Source organism: Ptiloglossa arizonensis, chromosome 2, assembly GCF_051014685.1.
Source record: "Ptiloglossa arizonensis isolate GNS036 chromosome 2, iyPtiAriz1_principal, whole genome shotgun sequence".
NCBI classification, from domain to species: Eukaryota; Metazoa; Arthropoda; class Insecta; order Hymenoptera; family Colletidae; genus Ptiloglossa; species Ptiloglossa arizonensis.
In genome coordinates this window covers 18,846,119-18,865,811 of record NC_135049.1, presented here as the reverse complement: position 1 = coordinate 18,865,811, position 19,693 = coordinate 18,846,119, and the positions used below count along the sequence as shown (strand labels likewise).

Genomic DNA, 19,693 nt, shown 5'->3' with positions numbered 1-19,693 from the left:
ATACACACTGAAAGAAGAAGAATAAATTTTGTATCGTCATTGCACGTATTTTCAAAGATGTATTTACTGTGTCATAGTTCTGTAAAAAAATGTATGTTTGAAAATGAAAAATTAATATATACAAAAGTATTTTTATTCTTTTTCAACACCCGATCTTAATCGATATATATATGTATATATATATATATATGTTTCGTCTATTTTTAGTTACGTTTACACTAATTTTAATAGTTACATCTATTTTAAGAATTATATACACGAATTTCGGTGATTTCCAGAAACTCGATACGTCGATATAACATACTTCCGTGAAGTCTCCCCCTTTTGCATAATTTGCATCGTTCTTGCTGGTTACGGAGATACATTTTTAAAAATAGGCAAAATAATTCTTTTTAGCATACTTTTGCGAAGTCTTCCGTCTTTTGCATAGTTTGCATTACTCCTACTTGTGTCGGATATACATTTTCAAAAATCGACAGATCATTCCTCTTACCATATTTTTGCGAAACCTCTCGAGTGTTGCATAATTTGCATTGCTCCTACTTTAGCGAAGTAGTATCTGAGATACTACCACAAAAAACTAGTGATAAAGATAGATATTCAAGAACAAACAGATTATACTTTTTATCATTGGAGAAAAAGTGGTATTATTACGCTCTGACGACAATATAATTATTTTCTTTCGTAAGTACAAATATACAACAATTTTACCCTATGAGAGTATGAAACAAATTTTCTTTCAATATTTAACATTTCCTATTTCAACATCAACAAAGTTCCAAATATACAACAATTTTACCCTATGAAAGTATGAAACAAATTTTCTTTCAATATTTAACATTTCCTATTTCAACATCAACAAAGTTCCAAATATATAACAATTTTACCCTATGAGAGTATGAAACAAATTTTCTTTCAATATTTCACATTTCCTATTTCAACATCAACAAAGTTCCAAATATACAACAATTTTACCCTATGAGAGTATGAAACAAATTTTCTTTCAATATTTCACATTTTCTATTTCAACATCAACAAAGTTCCAAATATACAACAATTTTACTCTATGAGAGTATGAAACAAATTTTCTTTCAATATTTCACATTTCCTATTTCAACATCAACAAAGTTCCAAATATACACCATCAATGAACAGAAGATTAGATTTGTTATCTCAAAGAGTACTTATTTTTACAAATAAAAAGAGTCAAAGAAAAATGGTGCGTACCATTACTTACCATAGAGTGTCAAGAGAAAGAAAGCATATATGTATTGTAAAGTGAGAAGAGAGTGCAGTAAAAGCGTACACGAGAGAAGTAGACTATTCTGTTGTCGTAGAACCTAATTTTTCTGTCCACGTACTATACTTTTAATCTTATTCATCAACACGTTACATCTATTATTATTAATTATTCGATTACTTATTCGATAAATAACGTTCATTAATAACCACCCTCGCGCGTATCAGCCACCCTCAAGTTTCCCAAAGTGTCGTTGTTCTCGATAATGCAACGATACCGGGCAGTATTGTGCGCGTATTGCGCAACCCCTCCGCGCAGGATTCCGAATCGCGGCCCCGTTTGCCGCGAAACGCGAAACGCGAAACGCGAAATCCCCTTCTCCCGGGGTAGTCGTGGAAACGACTTCCTAGTGGTATTTCGATTTGAATAACCTCGCGCGACCCCGGAGACTACGCCGCTGCGGATCGGCTGGCTCTCCAAGCCCGAATACTTTCTCCTGAGAATGCTCCGCGAAACGTTATTAATCTCTTCATCGGCCGAATTAAAAGAGAGGAGGCTATTGTTGGCGTGGACCGAGCGCAGATCGCGCAGACCGCGCGCAGGTGCGCGTGTACACGCTCGTAGCCTGGGCTGACCTTTCCGTGAGCCGAACGAACCACTACGGGACGGTGTGAAACCGTTTTGAAGATATTACCGATATTAAACGGAGTGTGTGCGTCGCTCGACCGGACCATTATCGCGCGCCACCACACCCTGGATCCGGCCGTCAAGTATAACAATAAAGCACGTTAACCGTGGTGGCTCGCTCGAAAATGTAATTTCACACTTCGGTTTTTTTGCGCGTTCGGCGCCGCGGCGAGTGTGGGAATTCGCTGGCAGATACGGGTCAAAGTGTGTACCAACAATCTCGCGATTTCCATACTTTCTACCGTTGTTATTGTAACGGCGGTACGCTTCTATACTCGACGGGGGATTCGTTTATGCATCGATTTATCTTTCGTCCCGTTTCGCCCCGGAACTAGACGAACGGGTAACGAAAGAGGCGGGGTACCGGGGGAGGGACGGTTCTGAATTAATTACCGCTATCGAGCTCCGGTTTTCTCAGTGAGACGGCGAACGAACTCGCGTTTACGGGGAACAATTTTCTGCCGCGTTGCCCTAACGTTTTTTTAGTTTCTAAGTATACATTTTCGGAAATATTTTCGGGAACGCGGTAGCGGGATTTTTGTTCGTTTTGTTTTTATTTTACGTGAATTTTTACTCGTGAGTTATCATTTCGAATTATTTTTCAGCTCAAAAATATACATTTTGGGAAATATTTTCGAGAACTCGTTAGAGAGATTTTTCTCATTTTGTTTTTATTTTATGTTACGAGGAGAATTTTTACTTGTGAATTATTATTTCGAACTATTTTTTAGCTCAAAAATATACATTTTGGGAAATATTTTTGAGAATTCGTTAGAGAGATTTTTCTCATTTTGTTTTTATTTCATGTTACAAGAATGCTTATGGATTATTATTTTCGAACTTTGTTTCTCTTGGATGAACGAGAGAGCAAATTTACGATTAAGAGGAATGATGTGTGACATGGAAGGATAGAATTTTTATTTCATATTACGGAAAAAAATTTTTTTGATTTTTTCCTTTTTATTTTACGTTGAAAGACTGTATATGGAATTTGACACATATTGATCGAAAAATTGCTCGTAATGTATTTTTGAAACGGTCGGTGTTTAGTAAAAAGAGTAAAAACATGTAGAAAACTTTCTTTTTTTTGTTATTTAACGTCTCCGTTACGCAATCGCGGAGATACTGAAAATAAAACAAAACAAGGAGTAAGAGACGGTACACAAGCGCGCGGTAGACAAGGTGCAGCTAATATATTGTTATTAAAACCTAACCTTAAAATCACGCTTGTGTACGATACATTATTGGTTAACTCGGTACACTTTTATTATTCATGAAGCTTCTTTATGATGAGCTGTGCCATTTACCGAGAGACAACAAAATACGTTTCTACTGAGTAAACAATGAATAAACATGAGTGTACAGTAAAACCTCCGTTATTCAAACGTTGCACGTATTATCCGAACAGTATAATTCATCTTCATTTTCTTTTCCAGCGACATAGATACACACTTGGAATATTCGACGATGACATCGTTCGGAACATTCACTAGTTAAAATAATCCTTTCAAAATTTAATAAGAAATTTAATAACTCGGATAGACGTTTTATAATTTCGAAGAAATGCCATCTGATACAATTAGGCACTTTAACGTATGTAATGCGAGACTCGCGCGCCGATGCTCTGTCCTTCTCGCACTCGTTGTACCCAAACCCTTAGATACGTGTATATATTGGATAAAAAGCAAAAAAAAAAACGCAAAAATGCAAATTTTAAAAATACAAGCTATTCAAGAATACGAACATTTGGTTTCGAGTTATTTTCAGTATTGTAACGGTGTCACAATTGTGAATAAACATTCGCAATTAAATTTTCCAACGATGTAGCACGGTAATTGGCCCCGAAGAGATTGAAACGATACCAGAGAAACATATTCTTCGATGTTTCGATTATCCATGTATTATTTGCATTCAAAATTGTCTCTTCACAGGTGTGTCTTATGCACATTCGTACGTTTAAATATATTTTCTTAAAAATATTAGAAAGAAACCTTTATATGTCTTCAAAAGGAAAATTTAGGGTTCACGAGGACAGTTAGAGTTGTGACCAACCTTGCAGTTGATCGTCACACGCATTATCGAAATTTGAATCGTAGGATATGGTGTCCCCTAATTTTGATAACAGCGGTTCAGATGAACGTACGTTTCGGTTATACTCGAAGGAACGAGTTACGAGAAACCCTTATATAATATTTTTAAAAGGAAAATTTAGAGTTCACGAGGACAGTTAGGGTTGTGACCAACCTTGCAGTTGATCGTCAGACGCGTTATCAAAATTTGAACCGTAAGTTATGGTGTCCCCTAATTTGGATAACAGCGGTTCAAATAAACGCAAGTTTCGGTTATACTCGAAGAAACGAGTTACGAGAAACCCTTATATAATATCTTTAAAAGGAAAATTTATAGTTCACGAGGACAGTTAGAGTTGTGATCGACCTTACTGTCGATCGTCACACGCATTATCGAAATTTGAATCGTAGGATATGGTGTCCCCTAATTTTGTTAACAGCGGTTCAAACGAACGTACGTTTCGGTTGTACTCGAAGAAACTGAATCGCGTGTACCGACAAACCGTTCTATTCTCACTTAGGCGGAATCTCGCGTAAAAAAATTTGCCATTGGCTCACATAAATGAACACGCTTCCGTGAGCCGTAGAAATACGTGGGCTTGGTTCCCATCATTGTGCCGGCCGGTGCATAAAGCATACGAGCGACGTTCTAGGAGCATTTCTCCCGAAGATGCTCGCACCATAAATTCCGTGAGTCTCCGCTGTGCTGGATATTATTGTTTATTTTCGCATACGTTTTACCGAACGCGGGCCACAAACATCAACGGTCTAGAAAAACCAACGTGTTCGATAAAAACCTAGAAACGAGAGTAGATTTCTTTCGACGGGATACGCGACCTTTACGGGCGGAAAATTTCCCATAAAAGGTATCGTTTCGAGAGTAACGCAACCAAAGGAGGAGCAGGGAGTCGGATATCTTCTTATGGAAGAGTTTAAACAATTTTCAACATTTTTTTTCATTTCGATACGAACAAAGATGCGAGTATCCTGGTAAAGAGTGGATTATTATTTATTTATGTGAGTAGGGATGTGCGACAATTTTGTCTACCTCTTAGGAAAGAATTAAAGAAATTTTTTGGGTTAATATTCGACAGGTTTTATTTCGATACTCACGAAGATTTAAGTATTCTGGTAAAAAATAGAAGATTGGACGTGACGTTACAAAAAGGTAATTATTTATTTATGTGAGTAGGGATATGCGACAATTTTGTCTACCTCTTAGGAAAGAATTAAAGAATTTTTTGGGTTAATATTCGACAGGTTTTATTTCGATACTCACGAAGATTTAAGTATTCTGGTAAAAAATAGAAAATTGAACGTGACGTTACAAAACGGTAATTATTTATCTATGTGAATAGAGATGTGCGACAATTTTGTCTACCCCTTACGAAAGAATTAAAGAAATTTTTGTATTAATATTCGACAGTTTTTATTTCGATATTCACGAAGATTGAAGTATTCTGGTGAAAAATACAAAATTGGACGTAACGTTATAGAAAGGTAATATTTATTTTTGTAAATACGGATACGCGACAATTTTGTCTACCTCTTACGAAAGAATCAAAGAAACGTTTGTTACGATTATTCAAATACAGTAACGAAGACTAAAAGATCCGGTTTGGTATCGTAGAAGAATAATTATTACAAAAAGGTAATTACTTCTATTTATTATTTGCTCCACAGCGTGGAGCACAGCGGAACGAAATATTGCTCATAGTTCCCGTTAATATCTTTCCAAAAATATCAAATCGAACGGTTAATTCTTAATTTCGAAATAATCTGACGTTTTAATTGTTACAAAATCTGATTTCCGAGTCGTTGACTCGCTAAGTAATATTTAATAATTGCTACACCGAACCAATTAATTTTCAGAGGAAATAACGAATTACCGTCCACACTTCTCCGTACTATATCGCGTTAAGATACGAATTATATTTTCAGAAGGGAAAGTAATAAATCCATTCGATCGTTTATAATTAACGGTGCAAGCCTGACACGCCCGTTGCCTCGAAGAATCGCTCAAACTGTTTCGACATTCTTCTCTTTTTTTTTTTTTTTTCTAATAACGAGCCGAGAAGAGAACCCGGCGCTCCATTCATAAACAGCAGATACGAGAGTGTTATACTCTCCGAGAAATCTGGTTCTTCTCACGAGCCAGAAATGGTAAAAACAATGCGTAATAACGGCCGATCTTATCCGCCGGTATGTCGTCAAAAAGTTAAGTATCCCGAGGCAAGTAGGCGAGCATCCAAGGGAAGCTCGATTCGAAGCAAACGATGAAAGTAGACGAACGCTACGGACTGTATCATCGTCGCGGCGGACGCGCGACAGTTGTTCAGGTTACATAGTGCCGCCACTAGAGATTCCAGGGCCCCGGGGCAACAAAAATTACGAGACTCGCTATTCCTATTCGAATATAATTGAAAAGTGTCTTTCAGATGTTGTTTGCTACAGTTTAAATATTTCCAAAATTTCCTGGAAACTACGCATCTCGATTCTGTCGACATACTTCCCAACTTAGATTTACTACAAGATTAACGTACAATAATTCTGAAGTAATCAAGAGTAAATTTAGAGCACAGGATAAACGCCCGATTTGTACATAATTGTTTAATCGCACACGTATTGAATCAGAGTCAATTTTATCTCGATAGAATAGAATATTTCGCAAAGAGCTTTACAAAAGAATTGTCTCTCGAGAGACAAATATACTATACGGTATATTTTTGATTACATTCCACCATAAGCAGACACTCTGTACATATATATACTGAATACAGTACGAATGTAATTTAAATGCTATAAATTTCCCTCTCTTCCTTTTCTCCTTCGAACAATTTTAACAAATGGCTCTTCTCGTAGGTACTTGTAGCGTTCGTAAATTGATTCTCCTTTCAGAAGATTACTCGGATCAATGTTCAACGTTTCGTTACCAAAGAGGATGCGAATCACCTATGGAAACACTCGATCTAACAAAACGAGCCTAACCGTGCTTGTATCGTCGGTTGTTTATTTCTTTGTAATCCTATCAATTGTCGATACACACCGTCCATTGCATATATTATTACAGCGGGCTCAATTAGCGCGTTGTAGCGGACCAGCTAATCCACGGGACATCTGCCGCGGTAAGATGTACAGTACGCGTGTACAATGAACGAGCCAACGAGCTGCGCGCGCAACTTTGATCGATGCAACGTCGTTTCGCACACGGTGGACAACATTCGAAAGGCGACAACCTGGGAAGAAACAATCCGGAGACGTCCGACGTTTCACTTTCGCGGTTGGAAATTTATGCAAATCGCTGGTACACGATTTGAAAATATTTCGAGCGTTCTGGTAATTTCGCGGAATCCCACGCGCGTTAATGTTTCGCGGCTGAGCCCGGAACAGGCTGGTGTAACAATAACGTTATTCAGATCTTATCAGTAATAGAGATTGCTCCTTGTCCACGACGATTATCGTTTACAGAGCGCTCTAAACTTTCGTACCTTTGCGTAATCCCGCTTAACGGGTTTCGTTTCAAATTTCTAAGGTCGTTTTATAGTCTTTTTTCTTTTTTTTCTTTATGTTATAATTTATACAAAGAACATTACTAGCTCACCGTTTGCGAACGAATCTGATAAGCGAAACGGAAGAAGAGTTACAGTGGCAATTGTGTGAGAAATACAGAAACAATTCTTGACATTACGCAAAAGGATCGATCATTTTTAAATGCCGAATGTAGGTTATCAAATTGTTTAAAAGTTGCGAGAAGAATATACATTCGATGAAATATCAGCCGACCCTTGGATTTCTAAATTATTTAAAAGTCCCAAAGAGAATATACCTTCGATGAAATATAAAACTATTTCACCTCGATCTACCGTAATTATTACAAAATAAATGATTTCGAAGCAAATAAATAAGGTGTATCAACCGAAACAATAATTAATATTCATTCTCCCGTCAATGGTGTTTCTTTACGTAAGGTGTCCGGGGTAAGGCCGAAGATTGGAGAAACACCGCCTTAAGGGAAAATCGTCTTCCTTGCGAGTTAATTGTATAGGAGTAATTGCGACTTATCGTTATCCGAGAGTCATCGACGTATTCGCGACGTAATCGTCCAACACGGTACCAACGGAAGGAATTGTAAAAAGATTCTATTTTCTAATGAGATACAACGACGTAATTACACCTTCGAATGCATCCTTCTTCTTGTCCGTCTGGCGTTCACCGTTGGACGTTCACATGGGGAATGGCAATTTACGAAGAAGCGCGGTGCACCTATGCACCGAACGAACATCGTTACGTGAAAATTACTGTCCCGGTGATAAATACTGAATGGCTGGTTTTCACATCCTTTAGGGCCACCGTTGTCGCGGGAAGTTTCCGTGCCAGAAACGAATCTTGTGTACGCTCGCGGTTGAATTTCGTGCGAAATTTAATTAGGAGACAATGGCCGGGCTCGCGTGTAGTTACTTTCGTCGGGCGTGTAATTGGAAGAAATCAACGTTGTACACACGAATAACCTCTGCACTGTGGCCCACGGGCTGAAATTGGCCCGCGTTAACAATCGCGTACGGTTCGCACAGAAGGGTAGACGAACGATTAAAATGAAAGAAGTAATAACGCGTTTGCAAGGGGTGGGTGGGGGGAGACACGATACTTGATGGATATTCATAACCGTTGGTTATTTGTTCGCGGTTGGCGTGGAATTAACGAGATTCTCGACGTGAAAGGATAGAGTAATGTGCCTAATTTCTGCATAACTTGGTCGCGAAATTAACGTCACGGTAGTCTCTGTCTCCTCTATGAAACTTCCTGCATGTTGTCTTATCACATTCTCTGATACATCCGAAAGCTTTGGATTATAATAATATTGTAATCTGGACCTAGTCACACGGTTGATATTATTAATAATAATATTCTAGATTTAGTCTGGGGATGAAGCTTCTTGTATGTTGTCTTATCACATTCTTTGATACACTCGAAAGCTTTGGATTATAATAATATTCTAATTTGGACCTAGTCACGCGGTCGATATTATTAATAATATTATTAATTATTAGTCTGCGGATGAAACTTTCTATATATTGTCTTATCACATTCTCTGTGAGAATAATATTCTATTCTGGACCTAGTCACACGATATTATTAATAATAATACAATAATATTCTAGATTTAGTCTGAGGATGAAACTTTCTATATTTTGTCTCATTACATTCTCTGCTACACCCAAAAGCTTTCGATTGTAACAATATTCTAATCTGGACCTAGTCACACGATATTATTAATAATAATACAATAATATTCTAGATTTAGTCTGAGGATAAAACTTCCTATACATTGTCTCATTACATTCTCTGATACACCCAAAAGCCTTCGATTATAATAATATTCTAATCTGGACCTAGTCACACGATATTATTAATAATAATACAATAATATTCTAGATTTAGTCTAAGGATAAAACTTCCTATATATTGTCTTCTTACATTCTCTGATACACCCAAAAGCCTTCGATTATAATAATATTCTAATCTGGACCTAGTCACACGATATTATTAATAATAATACAATAATATTCTAGATTTATTCTGGGGATGAAACTTCCTATACGTTGTCTTCTTACATTCTCTGATACACCCAAAAGCCTTCGATTATAATAATATTCTAACCTGGACCCAGTCACACGGTCGATATTATTAATAATAATATTCTAGATTTAGTCTGAACATGGCGTGGAATTAACGAGACTTGCTCGCGAGATTAGTGCTACGGTAGTCTCTACATCCTCAGTGAAACATCCTACGTGTCCTTTACATCCTATTACTATCACATCCTTCGATACTTCGAGAAGCCTTCGATTATGATAATATTCTTACCTGGACCTATTCCAGACCTGCACACGGTCAATATTAGTATTAATAATGTGATAATATTCTAGATGTAGCGTAGGAATGGCGTGGAATTAACGAGACTCTCAACCTGGAAGGATGGAGTAATGTGCCTAATTTATGCGCGACTTGGTCACAAGATTGAGTTATTTTATGCTAGTCTTTATGTCTTCCGTGAAACTTTCTACACGACGCTCCATTATCTCTACTGCTGTTCTCAAAACCCTACAATTACAGTATCACTCTAACCTAGACCTAGTCCAGAAGCACACACGGTCAATATTATTGACAATAATGCAATAGTATTCTGGATTCAGTCTAGAGATAACGTGGAATGAACAAGATTCTCAATACAGAAGAATGGTGTAACGTGTCTACCTAATCTATGCGTGACTTATGTTAATCACGAGACTAGTGTCATCCTAACCTCTGTGTCCCCTGTTTATTGCTAGAATCGAGTGGCAACGATCGTAAAACTTCGAACAGATTTATGACCACGAAAGGAGGATAACCTACGCGAGTAAAAAATGACGAGAAATACATGCAAAATAAAAAATGATTACCCTACTCAAGTTATGTACATATATAGAGAATCTACTTTTTCAAATGAATAACTATCGAGTGGACAAAAAGCAATTGTGTACACAATTCCTTTTTTATTCCTATCGACTTATCAAACGTATTAGTTAAGTTATTCGGTTTCTTCCTGAGACACTTTGAATATTTTTTCAAGACCAGAATACCAAAACGTTTACACATTTCTTTCGATCGTTTTGTCCTTATTATTCATTCGATTATATAATAACTCAGTCCCAGTATCAATGAAACTTTGGTAACTTTAAATGTCCAAGTTGTATTTCGTAAACTTTCTCACCGAACTTTGTTCATTTCTCCTATTCATCAAAAAAGATTACAATATCTCGTCTTTTGAAACGATGAAGGTACAATAATCTAACTACATTTATCGTTACGCTTCGACTTCTTTTCCACGATTTCCAGGTTTTCTTCCCACCGGAGATGTAAATTAAATTATCTCGCATAGCTGTAACGAAGAATGATCAATACGGACACTCCATCTTCTCCGCTCGTAATCTTACGAAGTGTCTCGGTAGCTCGTATCGTTTCGTATAGTTTCGTTTAATTTACAAGAACAACGGATACGATCCACAAACACGGTTCACACTGTAATCGCGTTACCCAGGTGGTTACTTTCGTTTTTGCTGGCTTTATTTTACGTTTTCAAAGAGAAAGGTACAAAACGACGATACTTTCACTAATGACTTTCAGAATTAATGTCCAAACGCGAGCGTCGTGATTTTGATTAGGCGTTACGAGTCGTTTTTCGATCCACGGGGAACAAACCGGTGAGGATACCGTCGTACAAAAACGTTAGAACGAAGGGAAACGCTCGTGTCGCTTTCGAAAGGGAAATACGAATTGTGCCGGACAATCTTACTTTACCGGTTTCGTCAGTTAACCCTTTGCGCTCGACAGCCACCGTACGGGGACAAACGTATGACATCATTGATTTTATCAAACGGAGACGCAAAGCATTGTGTCTGCCGGATATTGCAGGTTATAGTTATTTTCGTCCACAACGATTGCGTATATCAACGGTTTTTTTCAACTATTGTCCATTCCCTTCGTCTGACTCCAATTTACGCAACGTTTCTTTTTTCTTTGCTACGGTGAATGTTCAACGACAACGATCATTTAGGAAAATATTATTCGTTGGATTCTTGGAACATTTATTTATCGGTGAAAAATACTTTGGAATTTTTTTTAGGAGTTTTGTATATTATATGTGTAATTTTCTATAAAATTGAGTTCGATTGATAAAATTAATAATGCGTTATGTAGTGTACTGCTGTATCTTGTATCGAAAGGTTGCAAGTATCGATAAACGTATATTGTTCCTTTTTTTATAGAATTATTTACGTCAAATTTCACAAATGATCGAAAAGAATACCAATACTAATAAGTACTGATAGGTTACATATAATATTATTAATAATAATACAATAGATACTAATAGGAGTATTTACTGTGCAAGTATGTTTTCCATACAGAGATAAAATATTTGTGTACAGTTGATAAAATATTTGTGACCAGAGATAAATATATTTCGATATTTCAAAGTGATGAAAAATATAGTCAACGCGTTCAAATAATTTCCGTAACACCGAGGAACTTCGACGCGATCCCCCATGGAGCTCCGGCCACGGTGATTCAATAAAGGGCCCACCGTGTACGGCGAAAGGGCCACTTCAACCCTTACACGTGCCGTGACAACGCGACTTTCGGTTTCCACGGTGACAAGTGTCGTCACGTTCACTGTCACGGCGATAAAACTCGTGACTTGACGTGACTTCGCGGGAACACGCGGCTACGGGGAGTTACTTTTACTTCCCGGTGACGTTAAGTCACGATTTTTATCACCGTGACAGTGAATGTGACGACGTTTGTCATCCGGAGGACCGAAAGACGCGTTGTCATCGCGCGATTGGACAAGTTTTACGAAAAATACGGTCAGAGACGCTCTAGCTGCAATTTTTTGCAAATTTAACCTTCACGTTCTCCTACTTGTGGATAAATATTCTTCTGTTCGTTATAAAATGTTACTTTGTCAAGTGACTTTCCGAACGACAACAATTATTCACGATTGAAAATTCATTTATCACCCCGATGACACAAGTCGATGATGGTCAAATGTAAATAAAATTTTATTCGAACGAAAGACGAATATAATTAACATACAGCGATTTATTTAACATTTTTATTCGATCTGACGATTAAATTCGTATTTGTTCGTTGTGATGTATTTGGTTCTATCATTTTTATTCTATCAAATCTAACGATCGGTTAAAAAGATTGGTATTGTAATCAGTTATCTCCTAAACGTCATCGAATCATCTAATGACGGTTAAATTCGTATTTGTTCGTTGTGATGTTCTTCTATAATTTTTAATCTGTCAAGTCTACCGATCGGTTAAAAAGATTGGTATTGTAATCAGTTATCTCCTAAACGTCATCGAATCATCTAATGACGGTTAAATTCGTATTTGTTCGTTGTGATGTTCTTCTATAATTTTTAATCTGTCAAATCTACCGATCGGTTAAAAGGATTCGTATTTGTTCGTTGTGATGTACTTTGTTCTATAATTTTTATTTTATCAAATCTACCGATCAATTAAAAAGATTCGTATTGTAATCAGTTGTCTCGTAAACATCATCGACTCATCTAATGACGGTTAAATTCGTATTTGTTCGTTGTAATGTTCTTCTATAATTTGTATTCTATCAAATCTACCAATTGATTGAAAAAATTCGTATTGTAATCACTTGTCTTCTAAACGTCATCGAATCACCTAAATTATCCCCGTCCTGAATTCATTTTCGGACCTATGCACGTTTTCACAATTTTCTGTCGATTTTGCTACTTTCTACGTAAATTACCATATCGTAAACACGAGTAGCCGACAAAGTCTTCGCGTTGTGTTTCCACTGACAAATGTCACGACACAGAATTGCGTGAAAACACGCGCGCGTGCAAAAAAAAAAAAAAAACAAAAGAAAAAAGCGACACTGTCACGACTTTAAAACGCCATTATTTCAATGTCACGTGAACGGCCACTTTAATTCTAGAGCATCATGGGGCCCCGAGTGTATTTTCTCACGTTTGTATCTTTCGTGAACGGTGACGTTTTACTTCCTGCCAACGGAGAAAATGTTTACGGTGTCAATGATCGGACAGAAGACGCGTCAGACTTCGGTGTGTGTGCTCGAAGAATAGAAACACCGAGCTCGTGAAATCCGTGCAGGGTACGTTAAATTCTGGTGTGCGATTCGTGTGTAAATTTCATTCGGTAGGTCGGTATTATTTCGTTTCGATTTCTGGAATAATGGAAGAACAATTTTTCAAATCAAATTCACGTCACGAAATTGCTGGTAGGTAGACAAATTTAGAATTGTCATCGAAAGGAAAGACACACCTTTGTGTTTCTTTATTCGAGGAAATTTTTACTCCTTCGATCGATAAATGTCAAATATTATTCGCACTCGAGTTACGCGAGAAAATTGCTTCGAGCACTACCATCGAAAATTGAAACTCGTAATATTTTTAACAAGAAAAATTTCCCTAATAATACTTTTTAATAAATTAATTAAAGAAATTGAAACTAATAATATTTTTGACATGAAAAATTTCTTTAATAATACTTTTTAATAAATTAATTAAAGAAATTAAAACTAATAACATTTTTAACAATCAAAATTTCTCTAATAATACTTTTTAATAAATTAATTAAAGAAATTGAAACTTATAATATTTTTAACAATCAAAATTTCTCTACTGATACTTTTTAATAAATTAATTAAAGAAATTGAAACTAATAATATTTTTAAGAATAAAAATCTCTGTAATAATAGTTTTAACAAGAAAAATTTCCCTAATAATATTTTTAAGAATAAAAATTTCCCTAATAATAGTTTTAAGAATAAAAATATCCCTAATGATACATTTTAATAAACTAATTAAAGAAATTAAAACTAATAATATTTTCAAGAATAAAAATTTCCCTAAATGCCAAATGTCAACGTCTTTAACGAAATAACGTATAAAAATACGAAAGATCATCGATGGAACAAGAATCGTTGATCAGAAGACGCCCGAATTCTCATTTCGCTCACGCAGAGTCTCGATCATGGTGAATTTCAATGCTTTACATATGCAACGGCGAGTAGAATACGAAACGAGCCCATCGTGCCACACGTCGACGTGCAGTACGATAAAAATATTTCACCAAACATTCGCCGAATCATCGTTTACTTGTGCGCGACAAACCTGTTGCAAGTTCAATGGTAGCGATGATTTATCAACGGCAATGCGTCTTTCTTCCTCCTTTTGCAATTCTCGTGCTCGACCGATTGCTATTTCTTATCCGACCGACGATTTCTGTACTACTGCTGCGCACCTGCTGCGCTCTGTCTCTCTCGCACCCACGGCCACGCAATACGCTACCTTTCTCGCCCTTCGCCAGTCAATCAGTCACTTAAATTTTCTTTACTTCGCACAACCGCTCGCCGTCATTTGCCTCGAGTACTTTCTCTCGTTCTTTCTCTTGCTTTCAGTCTCCTTCCACCGAACGTGTACTCGACACACCGTTCATTCACGAAAAATATCTTCCGCGAGGAATTTTTTTTGTCACCAGAAATTAAACCTTTAAAAAATTCGCAAAAGTGTCGTTCAGAGACGAGCGAAATTTTTGTACTGGTTTGAAACAGAATAAGTTGCAGATGTGTGTTTATTTGAAATTGAATTTTCAAATTGTTCGTAAAAGCGTTTGTATATTGTAAATAAAATAAAGCAAAGGGGATAGTCTTAAACGAGTCCGTGTTTCGAATTACGTTTCGAATTTCAGTTTCGACAAAGCTTCTTGAATTTCAGAGATTTTTCGATCGGGTCCTTTAGCTGTTTTGAAAATGGTAAAATAGTGAAATACAATGGGTCTTTGTCGTATATAATAAATAACAAGGTTTGTATTCAATTATGTAACCTATAAGTATTACTGTAATGCAAAATAATGCACAGTCAATGTATCCTACGAGACTGAAAGTTTCTTGTTGCCGTAGTAAACCTCTGTACATATTTTTTCTAACAAGAACCTCGTCATGTTAGTTATGTAATCGTGTAATTGTACAGTTCCTATTACTCGCGCTATTACTTCGAAACGTATTTATTAATTCTATTTCCTCTTTCCTTTGTTATAAAATTATTTAATCAACGTAATTATTAATCGAGTCCTTATTGTCGACATATTTATTTTGTCCATAATTTTGTATCGATTATCATGTAGGTTATTTATCATGTAGGTTATATACTTTTTTCATTTTATGTGTGTTATCATCTTTTATCAAGTTATGCATATACATTGCATAACTTCTTGTGTATATTTATCAAATTAAGGATATCTTTAATACAGATGCGAACAAAAAAAATTTTTGACACCTAAAATATTAACAAGGCATCGTTTCACAAGTTTAAGACCGCGATAAGAAAGTTGTTAAAATAGCAGAAGAATATTAATCGTAATATTGGTTCTTAACGATAATTATTATTCCTTAGAATTTATCAATATTATATTACGAAAGGTACGAGAACTTTTTAGTTTCGTTGATGGCTAATATTTTGGATCTATGTCTACGCCAATGTCTGCATCAATTATCGCTTCGTTTCGTTCTACTTTGATACCTCTTCTTTGCTATTACGTAGAGTTTATCGAGATTAGATTACAAAAGATACGGAAATTTTTATATTCCACTGATAATTAATATACTCAATCTATGTCTACGCCAATGTCTGCACCGATTCATCTCGCTCTGTTCTCCTTCTTTATTATTACGTAGAATTCATCGAGATAAAATTACCAAAGGTACACAAATTTTGTAGTTCAGTTGATAGTTAATATTTTGGATCTATGTCTACGCCAATGTCTGCATCAATTATCGCTTCGTTTCGTTCTACTTCGATGCCTCTGCTTTGCTATTACGTAGAATGTACCGAGATTAGATTACGAAAGATACGAGAATCTTTCGCTTCCACCGATAATTAATATTCTTAATCTAGTCTACGCCAATGTCTACATTAATTATCGCCTCGTTTCGTTCTACTTCGATATCTCTTCTTTGCTATTACGTAGAATGTACCGAGATTAGATTACGAAAGATACGAGAATCTTTCAATTCCACCCATAACTAATATTCTTAATCTAGTCTACGCCAATGTCTATGCTACTCGTTCAATCTCCATGCCTCTTCTTCGCGACTTGTCACGCGATAGACTCGTCCACGCGATTCCCATGGCCAATAACAATACTGAACACAACTCGCGGTAGAACAACCGATCGGATTCATAGGCAAACTTACGATCTTCCCGTAGTACTTTACGCGATACAAAAGCGAACGAGTACAAGGCCGCAGAAGTGACTTTCTCAAGAGTAATCCGGAAATTCGGTACGGCCGTAAAACTCTCGAAATTTCCTCCGGAGATGTTGTTGAACGACCTGAAAAATTCCCAGCACCTGAGGCGTCCACTCCTCGCGTATATTTATATATCACTCACGAGTCAGCAACACCGAGAATAATGATCCCGTGAGACAGTTTTATTGACCGGTAATCAGACGGCATGGAAACACCATCGCGGTGCAATAAACCGTGGAGGCATGACTGGCCCCATGGGCAACGTGTCATTGGGCCACGGTGTACAAACATCGTATAAAAGCAAAACGGAGGCAAGGGAATCTCTCTCGCGAACCTCCTCGAGCCAAACGGCCGGGTAATTTTAATCCTAATTGTACCGAGGTTAGCGCCTAATCCGTCAACCCTGGGACAAGAAAATTTCCCAAAATGATAATTGTACGACCAGACGGCGACAACGTTCGGAACAAAGAGCGGTGTATAACAGTAATATCCTCGAATCCTTCAAATTCCTCGTCTGTGTCTTCGGATACAACTACCAGATGTGCGCAAGGTTAGAAGGGAGGGTCCGGGGTTTACCGTTATTCGCAAGGCGTTAGTGCCGCGATTGCCTGGAACTGTGGAATGCAAATCTGCTAACACCATTTTCGACACCGGTAGTTTGGTCGATCGATCGTTCATCATTTCTTCTCGAACGTGTGCGATGTAAACGGATACACTCTTGTAAGATCGACCGAGACGAATCGGATCGATGAAAACTCGGTTCGTGCTTGTTGGATCGCGATAGAAACGAGTGTTTCGTTTCTTCTTGTTATCGTGGCTCTCAACCTTGGACCTACAAGTTATATAATAAAAATTTATGGTGAACGAGAAACGGTACATTTCGTTTCAAAACTCGATTCTTGTTTTTCATATTTTTTCATCTACCGCGTAGACAGTCAATCGTTTAAGTTACAAGTTTGAAAGGATTCTGGGATACGCGTGGTCTGTAATTTTGTATTTACCATCACCATCGATCATGGTAGTTGATTGGTATAAAATGTGTTTATAATAAAAAAAAAACTGTGTAATAATAAATACCAAATTCTCTCTTTACTGATAAGCTATGGAGGAAATATTGTGCATTTTGTGAAACGTTTCTTTATCGAATTGTAATTGCAAGGAGAACTAAATTTAATATAAATATAATATAAATATAATTATATAAATATAATTCCAGTTGGTGTGAAACATGTTTAGAATGAACGTAGAATTACGGTAAAAAGCTTGAAAATTACAGTGTGTTTATTAGTATGTTTGTAAACTTAGTATCTAATGTCTTTAATATTCAATACATTTTAGATTATTATATCGTAATACGCTTAGGGTGTATGGGATCTCTGTTTTTCTTCGTTCGAGTATCTCAGAAGGAAGATCGAGGGTAGAAGTAATTTATTAAGAGAATGTTGTTGTATTTATCGTCGTGGAAAATTTATCTTTGAAAAATTCATTACGGTGAAATTCTCTGTCAAGAATAACGCCAGGAGAGTTCCAAATTACGTTTTTTTTTTAAACTTCACCGCGACATAGTTCTACGATAAAAATTTATGTTGAACAAGAAAAGGTAGACTTCGTTTCGAAACTCGATTCTTGGTTTCGATATTTATTCATCAACGCACAAATTTTCAATTCTATAATTATTACGCATAATTTGAAGTGCCGAGGGTTTAAACGGGCTTAAAGGATTCCTCGGATACTGTTACAACAGTTTTATTGCGTCTAGTACAGGAGTCATTTTAATGCAAATTGGCGAACGCAGGTGTGCTCCGTAACCACCTTGTACACCTGTCGCGGAATCCTTACCGGGAAAAAGGTGCAATTTAGAGAAAGGTCGCGTTCTGATCCGTGCAGTTATACGTTTCCTATCGCGTGATAACAATTCCGTGTCGTCGATAATCCGTGCAGTAAAAACCAATTAATATTCGACGTCGACGAGCAATTCAATTCAACACGCTAGAAAAATTCCAAATTGCACAATTCCTCGTACAAACTCACTTTTATTTTACACTCCCTCGTAAATGAAAATCCAAATATTTCACCGTGTAAAATATTCGAGTGTAATCCTCCGATAAAACATTCCCTACGTCTTACGTTTCTCTACACATCGAGTCCCCGTAGTTTCATCTAGAAAAACCACAAGACACCCTTCAAAAGGGTCTTGTGACTCGAACTCACCCAAAGGATCTTCGACATCGCTTCACTCGAATGGAAAGTCCCATAAGAAAAAATAAAAAAACCCAGAAAACGTTCTCCAATCCATTCGATTTATTTCGTTTCGCAGAAATTCAACCGTTTCGACGAGTACATAGAAATCTTTGATTACAAATTGAACACCGTGACGCGTTTATGACACCGAGGCGCGATAGGTGTCGCGCGAATAAGGACGAGCACGATCGTTCGCTCGTCGTAGTCACGTTGGTGCTCGTTGCGATATTGTGACGGGCGTGACCTTAAAATTAAGAAAGTTCCAACGATAGAAAATAACGTCCCGGGAACGTCCATTAGCGCGGTGCCTGCCGTACGCGAAAAATCAGCTCGCACGACACGAGCATTAATTAACAGGACGAAAACGAGACGAGTTAATGGACATCAGGGACCGAGCTTTGTCCCGATCTATCACGACTAGCGGCGAGTCCGCTCGGGGCTAGCCACTGGAAAGTTGTACATTGTTCCTCGTTCTTCCTGATTGTTCCTCATTGTTTCGTCCACGTTACGTTCACACCTAAATCCTACGGCGATGTTGATCATCGTTCATCGACCAGGAACAAATTACTCGGTTTCGAGGCTGGGTCGTTTACTCGACAAG

General features: G+C 37.1%; 1 protein-coding gene across 1 annotated transcript in view; it reads right to left on the bottom strand.

Moving 5' to 3' along the window:
- Positions 1-19,693, bottom strand: part of Centrocortin (cerebellar degeneration-related protein 2-like) — an 88,228-nt gene that overhangs the window by 20,430 nt on the left and 48,105 nt on the right. The window lies entirely within an intron of this gene.